A 16,048-nucleotide genomic window follows, 5' to 3' on the forward strand; every position below is an offset into this window, starting at 1 on the left:
CCTACCATGTGCCATCTGTAAAGCACTTTAATACAGTGAGGTTGTCAGGCGTTTAATGAATATAGAGTTGAGTGGTTTTAGCAGGTTATATTTTATTCTCCTACTCTCACCACACACTGCACAGTACTGGCTTGATTTACAGGAAACACTTCTCTAGAGGAGAAGAATTCAGTTTCCAAATCTGTACTGCTCTGCTTGATGCAATGCAATACCCAAACCTTCTTTCTCTTTATCAGAAATTGTTATTGGTTGGAGAGTAAATAAGATAGAGAAAAGATTTTTTGCTGATATTGCCTCTGGAGAGATAATGAAAGATTTGAAAATCTTTATTTGATTTTGACTTCTATCAAAAAAGAGTTTCTTTTGCTCCCCTACTCCCAAAGGCTGGCAAGAGAAATAAACAGGTAGAGCTGCATGACTGTGGATGGTTTTTGAAAGTGACAGACTACCAAGTGCCTGTTTAACCTAATCATTGCCTATGTCAAATGTTATTTAAAAAATCATCAAGAAAAGTGCTTCTTCTACAAAATGCACTGTACTCTGCTATTTTAAAAGCAGGCCACAAATCCCTGGTAAGCAACTGTGATTGTTAGTTTTGCTATAATGACAGAGTAATTGCTTGACTCTTTGTGTCAAAGTGGAGTCACTGTGTGATATAAGACCTCTGTACACAAGACAATGCTTTTCTTTTGGAAAGACAAAATGTCTTTTAGAAAACAGTATTTAGCAAATATTCTGCAGAAACATGATGTCACTGCTGTTGCAGATAATCATGGATTAGATGGCTGAATCCACAGGTGGGGGAAACCCAAAATTTGCCATAGCTACTTGAGGAGAGTTTCTCCATGTTTCATCAAGGACTGATGATTTTCCCTGTTGTTCCTTGTGCTTGTTTAGAGACAGAAAACTCGATGACAACCATGCTGCAGTGGTTCCTCTTCACCTCCTCCATGGACAGCATCCCCAAAAGTTTGCTTTTACGGCTACATGAAAAAGTTCATGTGGTCTCTCACTGTACCAAAAGTGACTTCTGCTGAATGATAGTGTCTCAGCCTGTTTCTCTATTACTTGTCTGGGCTTGGTTTCTTACCTACACATATGCACTCTTTTTCAGGCAGTTTACCAGTGTTGCCATGTTGTTGCAGCAGTTTACCTGCCTATGATCACACCTAATGCTTTTGAAGCACTGAAATCTCTTTCTCATTCCTACAAGGCAGTGTAGTAGCTCAAATATGATGTTAGCATCAAGGTTCAGGAAAATGTTCAGAGGAGAAAGAAGAGATCCTCATGATATTTTATTCTTGACTGTAGTTTTGCTTTTCTTTTGTTTCTTCTGAAAATCCGTGCATTCTGACATCAAGATGGGATATCATCTAAATTGCACAGCTGCCACCTGTGAAACTGGAGCTCTGTGGGGGTTCCTCAGAGTTAATAAATTAGCCTGATGTATACTGCTTCACTGCAGCAGGGGACTGCAGAAATAAAGGATATAGTTTGTTTAAAAAACTCTATCAGCAGATTTGCAGTTTACACCCCTAAGTAGCCTTAGAAGAGTAAAAGAGGTCAGGAGTGACTTTAGGTAGTCAGCAAAAAAAGTCAGGCATAGGTGAGTTTTTCCAGGAAGGAAGGAAGGCAGAAAGGCAGGAAGGCAGGTGAATGAGAAATGAAGCTGGGGAAGTATACAGTTCGTTCACAAATGAGGGAGATTTGGGAGAAACAAGCCAAACATAACTAACTGGTAAGAGCTCATGTAGGAATTTGGTAGTGTAGCTAAGGGTGATTTCCCTAAGTTGTCAGCACCCCAATCTGGAATTTACTTGAGGATCTGGAAAGCAAGGAAAAAGTCTGATCATGCTTCACGTTAAATTCTTTGATGTAGGTTTTGTTGATGCTTACAACACCAAAGAGCTGGAGTTAATGGCCAGGAGGTCCCTTCCAGCACAATCCTTGGCTTATGATTATTCAGTCACTCGCGATAGGTCAAGCACTTTCTAGGACATGCGTGTGTGATGTTTTCCTGCCTCAGAAACCATGTGGTCCAATAGACAGTTTCATGTCCTGTCACTCAGTGATTTCTATAATATGTACAAAATAGATTTCTTTCTTAGTACATTGCTAAAATCCTCTTCTAGGACAAGTGGGTCATGAAGGACAGTTCTCTGTCACCATTCTCCTTCACTAACTGTATTATGTTATGTCTTCCTTCATTAACTGTCCTCCATCCAATGATTTACTTTGTTATCAGGTTAATTTTCCACTGGCTCATCAGTGTAGTTCCTACGTGCATGTATGGCTCATCGCTGCAAGACTTGGCTCTGTGGAGTCAAAGTGTTCAGTAATCTACCAAGCCTGATTTAGCTATGGAAAGTGTGGGATGCCAAGTTGTAGGTGACTGTAAGGGGAGCTAAGTGTGAAGGAGAAATTATTGGGAGCAGTGGCTGCAGATCAAAAGGACCAGAGGAAGTGGGTAAAGAAAGACCTGAGGTTAGCCAACACACAGTGTTACACAGATTTATTTATCCTTAACCATTGAGTGGGGGAAGTCATACTGAATTGCTCTAAGACTCAGGAAAGTGGTAAAGAAGGTGTTTAAGCACAGCGATCTTTTCCTTACACTGGTTCTTTGGTACTCTGTGATATAAAGACAACAGGTTGCATGCAGGATTTTAGCTACTCCTGGAGACAGCAAGCGTATCACCACTAACACAAACACATCGCCATGAGTGGCAGCTAAAATATGTTTGAATCAGAGAAGAAAATCAAGGAAGAAACCTTTCCTCGTTGAAAGCAATAAGGAAGGCTAGACATAGCTCATCAGGTACCTCACAATTGCTGGGACTGTGGTAGGTTTTGTAGGCCTTGGGAAGAAAGCTTAAATTTAAAAGGATGGGAGATGCTTAAAGAGAAAGTTGCTCTCTGAACAGTTTCCTTAGCCTTTTTTTTTTTTTTTTTTTTTTCCTGAACTTTCATAGAATTGGCTTCCAGAGGTATTAATCCTCCACGCCTTCCGTAGTAATGAAACAACATGTTCACACAGAGTCTGCAGGAGACAGGACAACCCATGGTAGTCATAAAGCATCACAGGGCAGGTCTAAATTTGCCCCTCCCTTTCCCCTCCCGCTGGAGTGACATACTTGTCTTCAAATGAAGTATTTTTCTTAGAATTGCATGACCATTTGGCACTGTTGTTTGAGGCTCTGGCAGTTCAGGTGTCCCCACTACTTTGCCACATGCTCATCTTCTTGCTCCTGACTGTCGTTCAGGGCCTCAGCCTCTCCCAAAGCCTGTGGTGCTCCATCACAGTGACTCCTATACCCTTGCTAGGGTGTACTTTACCCCTTGTCTATCCTGGAGAATGGGAGGAGACTTGGGACAGTATTCTGGCTTGACATTTTCCTTGTGATCAGAGTTATGAAATGCAGTGTGTTTTGTTTTGCTTCAAAACATGCTTTAAGCTAAATCTTGATCTTAAATTAGCCAACAATACGTCTTTAGCTCAAGGATTCCTTGCACTTTCTTTTTTTATTCTTTTTTCTACTTTTTTTTCTCCTCATATATAAGCAATTGAATATCCATCCTAGCCTGACATGTGTCCAAAAGTACTAAAATGTAATGACCACAGAAAAGACATTATAGCCAATTTGGTAAGTGAAGCATCATAGAAAATACAATTTACTTGACTGCAGCCTAATTTATAAATTAAAGCTTACACATAATACATTTAACAAGAGATGGCATAAATCAGTGCACTTAATTTAAGTGTCCAAGTTACAAGGCACTAGGGAGGGAATTTTAAGTGCCAGGGCCTGCAGGGCAAGCAGAGAGGGACCTGACTCCTCATCTGCATCACTACCATCATGTTCCTCCAGCAGCAACAGCACAGAACCCGCAGCCTTCTGCTTCCCAGGGAGCAGCACCACCACAGCCCAAACCTGCACAGTGCCTGGGCTTCTGCTCTCAGGTGTCTCTAGGAGGCTGGCACCAAGTCTGAGTGCCTACCCTTATACCCTCAAGTACCCCTCAGAGTGGGCAGGGGTGCCAGGGGAAACTAGAAGCATAAGCCAGATTAAGCATGAGGGGAATAAGCTAACTAGTTTAGGTGCTGTGTCAGGTAGTAACAGAAAGCAGGTGGGTTAGACTGCTTCCTGAGCTGCAGCTGAATTTTAAGCACATGTAGTCCACCCTTGTTTGGATTTAAGTAAGCTAAAGCTGCCCTTTCTGTATTCCACTGTAGCAGTAGAAGCAAGTCTTCTTCAAGCTTGATCCTCTGTCCAAATAAACCAATGTAAATGAGTATGATATTGTGTGTACTAGAAGGGAATGCAGTTTTAGCTGCAGGTCTAACAAGTTATACTGATGGAGAATCTTGGATTCTTGTTCATTCTGACACAAGGCAGAAAAAAAAAATGCTGTATGGCTAAGATTAAAACTGAAGTGATGGCAAACATAGACCTACTTGGAAGAGACTGTAAAGGTGTGCTTCACAGATGTGTTTTTCTTCCTGAAAGATTTGGGTTTCATGATGCAGTAACATGGGCTTACCCTCCCTCTTTCCTCCCCCCCTTTGTTCTCCTCTCTAGCAGATATGTTCTGGTTGCACTAGCTCAGCAGCAGCGCTGCACTAGGCTTACAGCTGGGGGGGAAAATGTTTTCCCTGCTAAACTGGCACTACCCAAACACATTTTTCCACAGAGTGTGTTTTGGGCACACCCTGGGTATGGTGTGTTTTGCAAGTGTTCCCTTTCAGAGGGGTGGAAAACTGGATAGCTTTGCTGGGCCATCCTTGGATAGAACACTTTAGATAGAAGAGAACTTAAAAAATTGAAAAACTGACTTAGGTTTTACTTCTTGGATTTCTGAATGATAGGAAGGACTTAAAAATACAGACAGGTGAAGGCCTGTGTATTGACTAGCAATTCAGCTGGGAAGTGGAAAAAGAAGCTTGAATCATATCTGTGTTGCAGTTGCACTTCAGGTCTCTTGAGACAGATGGGAACTTGGGATGGTTTGATTAGGGACAGGGTTTAGCAGTGGACTTTGTAGAGTTAGGTAAGTTGTTGGACTTGATTATCTTAAAGGTCTTTTCCAACCTAAATAATTCTACGATGATGATTCTGGAATGGATTTTTAGTTAAGAAGAATTGATACATAGATACACAGTGTAAGATGTAGTGAAAAATGTTAATAGGTCACTGAGAGGCAAATGCATTTTTAGGCTTTTGCCTATGCAACCTCCCAGATAGGTTCCACTCAACAATAACAAAAAAATCCACTGGAGGAGGAATTTAAGGATTCAGCATTGCATGTTGTCTCTAGCTTTAAGTGACTACTACTATTACACATTCAGACTGCAGGTGTGGCACCCTGGGAGCTGTAAAGGTTACTTGCATGAGCAATGCAAACAGGATCTGATGGCTCATACATGCTGATAATGATGACTGACAAACCAAGAGGTGATTTTGTGGTGTGGGTTTTTTGTGGTTTTTTTTTTTTTTTTTTCCTTCCTGGTGTTGTGACTGGATGCCATGGTGATTGGAGGTATAAATAGGCAGATGGTTTAGATGGACATAAACATTGGCTTTTTATGGTATAAAGTGTCAGTTCTCTGTACTTCAGCATAATGCTTACACAGCAAATATATCTACCTGCAGGATCAAAATTTTATTTATATTGAACCAGACTTGATCTCTGGAGGAGAAGCCATACCCCATGATTTTTTAGAGCATTTCCAGGGACAACCCCATAACATTAGAACCCCAATATATTTTAGGAGGGAAGGTGCTCCTAATAAGAGCCTTCGAAGAGAAACTCTCCCTCAGAGTAGTTTGGTGTTGCAGAGTTTGGGGATTTGCTGACAGAACCTCAGCAAAGTGCTAGATAGAAATATTACACTTGTCATTTTTCATCAGTAATGCCCTAAAGGGAAATTATATTTATCAAGCCTGTTCACAGGAGAGTTTATGTCCTATCCAATGAACAAAAAAATTAGATTTGTTTCTGTATTTTATTTTTTTCTGTTAACTGTTAAGTTAAATTATATTGTTTGCTGTTTCTGAGGCCTGGAGTACCTTAGGTAATTAATCACCCTGGAGTTACTGCTGCTCTCGGTGTGGTAAGTGTAATATTTAGTATGTTGATGAGACCAGACAGAGCCTCTCTCGCTGCCTTTGTGAATGCAGTGAGATGATTAAAAAGGAAGACCTTGCAGTTTCCCCAGCTGTAACTGGTACGTGAAACCACGAGTTTAAATACAGGTAGGCTGGAAACATGTCCAGCTTTGGACAAGGCATGAGTTGTGGGACAGGCTTGCCTTTTGGCAATGTGGCTGAGCAGAGGCTGAGTCAGGTTGCCAGACACGAGGCTGAGGGTGTCCTGGCACACCAAGCTGAGAAATTCTAATTGCTCCATTGCTAATCCTCTTCTCCCAGCTGCAGTGGAATAATTCACTTCAGTTCTTGACTCCTCTAAAAGCCCTGCTCACAGCTGGCTGCAAACCCCTGTTGTCCATTGAATGCCCCTGAATGTCTGGGTTGTGCTACTGGTCATCATGGACAGGCTTGATGGGAATGGTTTTGCACCTGCCTACAGCTGCTGTCACCCACCCACCCGGTGTGTCAGGTCCAGCCTGCTGCTCTCTTCCTGCAGCAGCTCCTTCCCACCCTGTGTGCACGCATGCACCTGTATGTGTGATGTATGGGGACAGACAGAGCCGAGGGCTCATGCATGCCCTGACTGATGGTCTGTGCAGGCCTGAAGTAAATCAGCTTAACATTCCCTAGACAGTTTAAATTTGGAGCAAGGTAGCCGATGTGGTCTTGTGTGGACCGTGTTGCCTGCATGAAGGAATTCTGTATTTCTTGTTCCTAAGGAGTGTCTAAATCAGCAATGGCTCAGCCTGCAGAGGAGATGAATAAGGTGGTGGGGTGATGGCAGCATTGTGCACGGTGCAATGATGGTAAGCATGGGTTGGTAATTTTGTTCCAGCGTTATGGACAACAAATAAAACTGCAGAGGTTCTTCTTTGAACAACAGTTTGTAGGGCTGCTGTTGTGGTTTAACTTCAGCCAGCATCTACGCACCACACAACCATTTGCTCACTCCCCACTGCAGCAGGATGGGGTGAAGAGAATTGGAAGGGTAAAAGTAAAAAAAAAACTTTTGAGTTGAATAATAATTGAAATAAACAAATATTACTATAATAAGAATTATTATAATACTGTAATGAAAAGGAAAATAACAAACAGAGACAAATAAAACCCGAGGAAGACAAGTCATGTAAATTAAAACAATTTCTCGACTCCAACCCACTGATACTCAGCCAACCCCTGAGCCTCCTGGTCAACCTTCTCCCCTGGTTTTACTTCTGAGCACGATGTCATATGGAATGGAATGGAATGGAATGGAATGGAATGGAATGGAATGGAATGGAATGGAATGGAATGGAATGGAATGGAATCCCTTTGGCCATCTGGGATCAGTTGTGCCTGCTGTGTGTTCTTCCAACTTCTTGTGCATCCCCAGCCTACTTGCTGGTGGGATGGGGTGAAAAGCAGAAAAGGCCTTGACACTGTGTAAGCCCTGCTCAGTGACTATGAAAACATTTTTCATATCAACATTGTTTTCAGCACAAATCCAAAACCTAGCCCCAGCCCCATATCAGCTACTGTGAAGAAAGTTAACTGTCCCTGCCAAAACCAGCAGAGCTGTGAAGCCCCTCACCCAAAGATGCTGTGGATGATAAATTTTTCATGGCTCACAAATGGGACTAGGTGAATTCTTAGAATAAAACATGAAGGACCATTATAAAAGAAGAAAATGCATTCAAGTGAGAAAGTGCTTGACCTAGCAATCAGTAAGGACTGACTGAGTATTCTATAAAAGTACATCTGTATGATGTTGTGTGGGTCATCTGGCTCATACTTTGTAAACAAGTTCTGCTAAACAAGTGCATACAGGCAATTCAAAGGAGTTTGTCAAAGTGACCCAGCCTCGGATCACCTTGAGGCCCTGTCTATGCCGAAACAATCCGTGGGGAGCTGGGTAGATAGCTCAGCCCCGAATTGTCCATAAACTGTAGACCAAACAGGGCAGTGCTGCATCAAAGAAACAAAACCTGACCTGAGCCTTGAAATCCCTAAACAAATAATACGCCCCAAGTCTCAATCCAAAACACTATTCTGTCACCTGAGAAAGTAAGATAAAGAGAACCTGGAGGGTTTCAGTGTTCATGTCAGCAACAACTTTGTGTATCCAGATGTATAATCCACGCAGGTATAGTCTTTCCCAGAGTCACATAAATCAGGGGATAAAACTCCTAAGTTTCAGGTTAGGAATGAGGAGTCACATCTCCAACACTACGTGATGCCTGTATGGAGACCCTTCATCCTTGGTCAGGACACTGGCCAAGGTTACTTTCCTGGGATTGAGAGCCCTTACCTGGAGGATTAGGTGAATATTCGGGACCCTGCATGTTTGTAACTATGGGTGATTGACTAACTATTACATAGTTAGCATGCTTTTTAGGTTGTTATAACGTATTCTTGCTTTTAAGTTGTGATAGTGCATTCTTCCCTTGTACCCACAGAAACCTGCAATAGTGGCAAGCTAAACCTGGAAATGAAATGGATCGTTTGGCTGAGCCTTGCAGCCTAGTCTCCTTTCACCACGGATGTCCTTAAATTCTCCCTAGGCACCCACAGATGGCCACTGCCAGGGACCAGACAGTGGATTAGATGGATCTCTGATGTGCTTTAGCACAACTGATATTTTCTCCTCATGTGATGACCTTGTCCATCTGCTATATCTGTTTGTAATCTTCCCATAGACAGGAAGTTATGAGGGCAGACATAGTTTTGTGGCTCTGTATTTACAAAATCAAGGGGATTTAGGTAAATGTTGGGAGTTCGTAGGTATAAGACAATAGAAATAACAATGTTGAGAGAAATTATAAGGAGCTAAGTGTCGTGGTGCACGTGTTCTTCTGTAGTTAGTACTCGAGCAATGGTGCCAGCTCCATTTCTGTCTTGATGACTTTCAAATGTATAGTATGCTGCAATCCCAAACTCAGCAACAATGCTGTGCAAAGGTTGTGAGTTTAAACATAAAGTGGAGCATATTCCTCTGCTACAGAAACATTTTATCAGGTGCACAACTTAAAGTTGTGCTAAGATTGATAGCCTGCAGCTGCTACGGGCTGAGAAATGGAAAGGTGAGGGAACTCTTTTGCCTTTTTGCCTTTTCCTTTGCCTGACAAAGCTGATTTACAACTAAGGTTTGCTCCCTGGGTCAGGGGTGATGTTTTACAGGATTGTCTGGAATAAGAATGATGGAATGTAATTGTAAGAGTGCAACTCATCTTTGTTGTGGCATTTTTCACTTGTTGCACTGACAACACAGTTCTCCCAAATGGTTTTAAAACATTTACATGATTAGGTAAAACATCTTAGGTGTGTAAAACCTAAGCCATACAGCAGTCCAGAAAAATGAAGCAAGATGTCTTGCATTATCCTAGTGTACCATCTTGTCAGTTACTATGTGTACCACTGATTCAGCAGCCAAGATGAAGTACTCTCATAGGAGCTGGCTGTCATGAGAATCCAGATGGCCGTTCCTCCTTCTCGCAGCACATAACCTAAATATGTAACAACTCATTCACCATCACACTAAGAATATGTTACTGGAATGCCACAGTGAAATGAACTGCTGGAGAAAAAAAAGACAGTTTGGGGACCTTTGCATAATGTTCTCCTCTGAATTTCAGGCGTAAAAAAAACCAAAAAGTGTTCTGTTTCAGCACGCCACATGATATAAAACAGTAATTCACAGGAGGATGTGCCTTCAACCTTGTACACCTGAAAAATAACAGAAGCTATTGTCCAGGAATTAAATTTGCTCTTGAGCAAAGATCCAGTTTATCAGCCTGTACTCCGGCCATAAAGTCATTGTTATCCATCTAACTATAATTAAATTATGGCTTAGTGAGCAAAACAAGCTTCGGATTTTTTAACTGATGAGATAGGGAAGAAAAAAAACAGAAGATATTTCAGAAACCAAAACTGAAAAAAATGTAGAGTGATCAGTGCCTCCTGTTGCAGGTGTACATTTGTCATTTTTGTGCCTTCAGGGTAAGAGAGAACCAGAAGTGTTTTCAATTTACTGTATTTGATTTTGCTTCTGAGAGTAGCAATCTGTTCGGGGACTGAAACTGTGACAGTAGAAGTATGTCTGATTTTGATTTTGCATTTATGAAGGATTTGGAGAAGAGAACAATACAATATTCACCCTAGCAGTCTACTCACAATATCCTGCTACAATTATCTGCTCAGCAAAGGATTGCAAATGCAGTAACTTTTGAAGTAAAATATTTCCCAACTATAACTCATGTCTGCTTGGGCCAAAATGTTAAATTCCTCAATGTAATTTGGAATCAGGAGTGTGAATACTAACAGGGCATACGTTAACCTGAATAACCTTTATAGCTGATATAGTGCTAAACAATCTTTGTATAAATCATTAAAAATGAATAATAAACTAACTGAAGAAAATAAAGATTCCAGTAACTGTTGATGTATCTGCCAGAAGAGCTCAGCTGACATCTTTTCCTCAACTCTTCTGTCCTCTGAGAAGGGAATTTTTTGGCTATGAATAGTGTGGTGGAAAGTCCTTGAATATAGACACATTTTTTTAGGTCCTTTGAGAAAAGGACAGATGTGCAGAACTTGACATTACCAGGCTTTCTTCACTTGCAGCAACCAAGTTTGAATCGACAGTTCCATAGATGAGAGCTTAGTACAGGAATTATGGCACACTTTACAGCCCTTCTTCTCTCAGGGCAGCCAAATGACTATGAGTCGTTCAAATCTGGTTTCTGTGAAGAATAAAAATATGATGCCATTAGACCTCATTAATGAACTGGTAAGAGCCACACTCCTCAGTAACCAACATCTCCATTTTTCCAGGGAGTAAATCAGCACTACTCCATTAAGTCCAGTGGGCTCAAGCTGACTTACACTGACTGAGGATATCATCCAGTAAACTCAGGCCCCCCCCAGTGTATGGATTGCTTCATTCATCATGGAATCACAGCTGTCTCCAGCTGGCAGAGAGCACCAATTCAGCTCCTTAACACTGCACAATAAAGCACAGCATAGCAGGAAATGAATAAGGCCTTTGTGGGACTATACTGTGCATGTACGTTTTCTGAACATCATATGGAGTCTGGCCAAGGTGCTTATGATTCAGCCACTGCTCTTGGGGATGGGAGGAAAACAGTTTAAAATCTCTGCAGGATCTGGAGTTATATACAATGCAATAGTATATCTAATATAAATGTGGAACAACATAGGTACTGGATTAGTCTGTTTGTGTGGTCTTTGAAATCTGACAGAAATTTAGCATAGAATATAAGAGATTTTTAAATGCATTATTGCAAATTTTCTGCCAGTTATAAGTCTGAAATGAAGGATAATATTTAAACTCCAGCCAAAGGAGGCAGGTATTTCTCATTGGTCTTTTGTTCTCTTGTAGCTTTTTCACTATTTTCTTAGTGGTGACTGTAATCAAGCAATACTTTGCAGAGAAAGAAGGATTAATACAAAATTGATGTAAATAGTAATTGTTTCTACTGAATTAGGTTATTTCTACCTTAGCTAGTAAATATTTCTACTTCAAGACCTAGAGCGAGACTTTTGCTTTAAAAGTCAGCAGCACTACCCTGAAGGAGAAAGCCTTAATGGAATTCAGAGGCCTTTGTATAGACCATCTAAATGCCTATGAAAAAATAGAAATACACACTGGCCAAGTAAAAAGTTGTCTTTTTCCTCCACTCCATGTAAGTTCCAGCAACCAGATCCTAACAGAGCTGCCAATATTTCTGTTCCAAATCTCACCTTTCTGGAACATCTGGTACCTGATGCTCTGTACATCTGCAGTAAAAGAAAGACACTACCTGGAGTGTAGGCACGCTTAGTAGGCAGAAATGAGCAAACTCAGCCTCTTCAGCTATGTCCTTGTTACTGGTTTCATAGGATACATATAAGCTACTCACTGGGAAGTTGGTTAAGAGGACAGGTTCAGTCTGTGGAAGGAAGGAACAGCCTTTTTTCATTCTCTCTATTTAGAAAAAAAAGAAAAAAAGTGTCCAATGTTGTGAGAGTTTTGAAGGCTAAGATTTTCAAGCAGAAGAAAAGATTAATCTTGAGAAAGGGGTGGCATGGGCATAAGACATGCATCTGTGGAGCTTCCTTGTAGGTAGTTCTTGGGCCAAAGCATGAAGAGGTGGAACAGTTAGTTGGTACCCATGAAATGAACCTTATCAAAGGAGCGTCTGAAGGAACTTTACAGACGACAGTAGCAGGAGGAAGAGAAAGCGTATAAGGAATAATGCAATAAAAATAAATTAAGAAAGTACCATGTGACATACAGTATCTGTGACCTTACTATATCCCCAGAAAGCTTAACAACAAATCTCATGTTCTTAAGTCTAAGTAAGACCAATAGGCAGCCAGTCCTCAAGAGGCTAATCTATTCTAAGCTCCAGACTCCTTCACAAATGGGAAAAATGGATCTTACTGTACCTGCATGTAGGAGTGTCAGCTTGAACCGCAGATGATTGTGAGATACATTCTCAAACAAGTACCCAGTTGTTAGCTCATTACTCATTCTGCTCATTAAAATACAGCTGCATCAATCCAAACATGGCAAATCCATTATGTGTAAATGCTCTGGACTTATTTGGCCTGGAGCTGAAAAATGCTTTTCCACTTTTGCTTCTGATGCTTCGTTCTGTACCATGGCTGCTTTGGTTCCCATCTTCCCTGTTACATTTCAATGAAACATATGCTAACTTATGCCTATGAACTATTTAAAAATTACTAGAAGTCTGCAAAACTTCAGAGGCACTACAGTTATCACACTTTTGTTGGGGAAAGGCATATTGGAGAAGTTCTAACACAGACACCCAGCTCTCCTCCTCTCCTGTTTTGGGAAGAAGTCTTTTAGCACTGTTCAGGGCATTTGTTTTTGGAATGATGTCTGAAGGTTTAGCTTTGTGGCATTGTAAAATGCCATTTGGTTAATAAATCTAGTCCTGAGTATGGAGAGCATGGCTGTTATGATTATAAAACAGGTGTTCTCTTCAAGAGTGTTATGATTGTATATTTTTCCTGAATGTTATTTATTACATTACACTCTGTTCCCAATGGACTGGAAGTTCTTTAGGATAGAATACTTTTTTCCTGTTCCTATCCATTATTTAGTACAGTGCAGCCCTTTTATGGTATCTTTGGGCTATGCTAAAATATCAGTAACGCTAAAATAAAGACAACATTCTTGCATTCACTTTCCTTGATAATGTGCAATATATACTATGCTGTCAACATGTCCTAGCTACCTAATTGTTGTTTCCCACCTTGGAGAGAGCCCCTTCAAATTTACTGGCTTCAGATGTGCCCCAAATAAAATCATACAGTTGTCACATAGGCCACACAGCAACATCAAAGTGACAGGATGTGACTACAGCATCATAATAATACCAATCATTTTTATCAAGGAAAGTTGTAATGATTAATGCTGAATTGGATAGGAAAAGCATCTGTGCCCATGGACATAACTTCATTTTCTATTAACATGAACTCCAGTGTGATTTCTCAGATCGGACTGAAATTTCCTGTACTTGCTGTGGGTGTAAGAGTTGAACTCTGACCCTGGTCTCTGGGGTGGGAGTTCACTATTGGCTTGCCTTCTGTGTGCCTTTCTCAAACAAGAATTTTTCATGTGAGATCTGCAGTTCAGGGGCTGTTTGGACACATTATTGAATCTAATTAAAACATGAAAGTACCCAGCAAGACAGGGAAATGAAAGGGAGGGGAAATAATATCCTGTGTTTTTCAGTTCTCCGTTAGCTGCTGCTGAGAATGGAAATGGCCACCAGCTACTTGGTGATTAGCCAGTACCTGAAACAGATTTTACATCCCACAGATTCTGTTCTAGGTTATATGACTAAAGCACATCCAGCCTGTACTCATTACATTAGCACCCAAGATTCCATGCAGCCACTGGTGCTCAGACTCTCACTGCTGTTTCCACCAGTTTGAACCACAGCAGTCCAACCACCACTCCTTGTCCCCAGGTCTACCGCCCTTGCAAAGACCCACTAGTGTACAAAGACGCTGACCAAGGCTGCATGCACTGGAGATACAGCACAGATTTCCACTAATTGTTTATTATTATTTTTACACAGCAGCAAAAAGGGCTGAAGTTGCAGTGCTACATCTACTACAAAGTCCAATAGACATATAGGTAAGTTGGATCGGTTGATTGATTTTGGCAAGAAAGTTAGGTGTTGAAAGTAATAGCTATATAAATATGCGGTAGGCAAAACCGCTCAATAACTTTAAAAATCGATATATATAAAAATGCTGTATGATATTTCTTTGCTTTCTTTGGGAGCCAGAGACTGTCCTTATCATAACATTCATTGAGTAAATCATAACATTCATTGTGACCCTAGATTGTCTTGCAGGTGATGCATACCCAAAATATGTTGGAAAATCAGAAGAGGTGTTATTCACTAGCTTTTATACCATAGTAGCATTTAGAAGAAATTCAGCTGAGTAGGGGCTCAACGTGGTTTCTTAACATGGATAAACCTTTAACTAGGGATAGAGCAATACATATCAGTTCTATATGTAAATAGCTGAAAAATTATAATCTGTAGAGGAGAATAAACAGTTTAGAGGACCTGTTATAAACTCTGGAAATCTCTATTCCTTTTTTTTTTTCTCCAGTTCTCACTATGGTCAATAGTGAAAAATATTAATACTATTATTGCTACTACTGTGGCTTGGCCACCACTGTGAAAAATAAGTTTTTGTTTGTGAATGTGCTTCAAAACTCCAGCATTCATCAAAAGGCACACTAATGTGCATGCACAGCAGAGACCCCAAAGATATGATTGCCAAATCATACCATTGAAACAATGAGATGAGGTTGGTGACAGATGAAATGACTAGTTGTTTCAACTACCACTTGATTTTTTTACCAGTTTTATATTTTCTTCTAAGGAAAAATCTCTTTTTAGACAAGGAATTATAGCCTGCAGAAAACATCTGCTGGTAAATTGAATAATGAAAGACTACATTCCCTGAAAGTAACTGTTTAGTCAGTCAGACTGGAAATAAGAGAATATTGAAAGTATAGCTGAAAAGCTGGCAGAGAGCAGCAGTAATTAGTGGTAGTAAAGGTTTCTGAAAGTCCTGGGCTTATGTGGACAAGCCATAGTCTAGCAATAGGCTGAAAAATGCAGAGGCTCATAATTCTTAATAATCTGATGAAATTCAATTCATTAAGTCTCAAGCAACTTAAAAGCTGTTCCAGGTGTACAAGCATGTCAGACTTACTGTAGTTTTCCCCAGACAGCTACCTGCCAGACAGAAAGACCAAAGAGCCACTAAGGGTAGGTTTATTACTTCTCTGCTCACTAAATGTAATGTTCCTTGAGTCTAATTGAAAGACCCATGACAGAGGTTTTATATAATGCCACAAGCACTGTGCTTTCTCAGGTAACCCCTGGGGACTGCTGGTTTTCCCGGAGCAGTTATGGGAAACAGATATGCCTCTCTCAGGTCACCTGCCTGGAGGTGATTTTGGCATAGAGAGCCCTAAGCCACACAGGTGCACCTGAAGGAGAGTCACCCAGGTGGTGGCATCTCCTGCCTCTGCCTAGTGGGATGCCAAGCTCCAAGCCCTTCACTGCATCTCTGCAACTTTCCATGGTCATTTTAAAGGAACCTAATGAAGCCATATGAAATTACAGTTTCTCTGCAGAGTCATGGGAATCTATGTTTCATACTCTATTAGCACCACACCACTGAGTGTGATGCTAACACAGCCAACGCTGCCATCCTATTTGCATCTTTAATGGCATGCCTGGCTGTTGTTGTTGACACAGACACAACACAGAAGCTTGTGAGCAAGAAGACACTTTTATTGTTCTAACAAGCCTTTTTATACCTTTTCTTAAACACATGTGTCTATATATGATTGGTTT

This window comes from Merops nubicus, unplaced genomic scaffold (genome assembly GCF_000691845.1).
Source record: "Merops nubicus isolate BGI_N331 unplaced genomic scaffold, ASM69184v1 scaffold40729, whole genome shotgun sequence".
Classification (NCBI taxonomy): domain Eukaryota; kingdom Metazoa; phylum Chordata; class Aves; order Coraciiformes; family Meropidae; genus Merops; species Merops nubicus.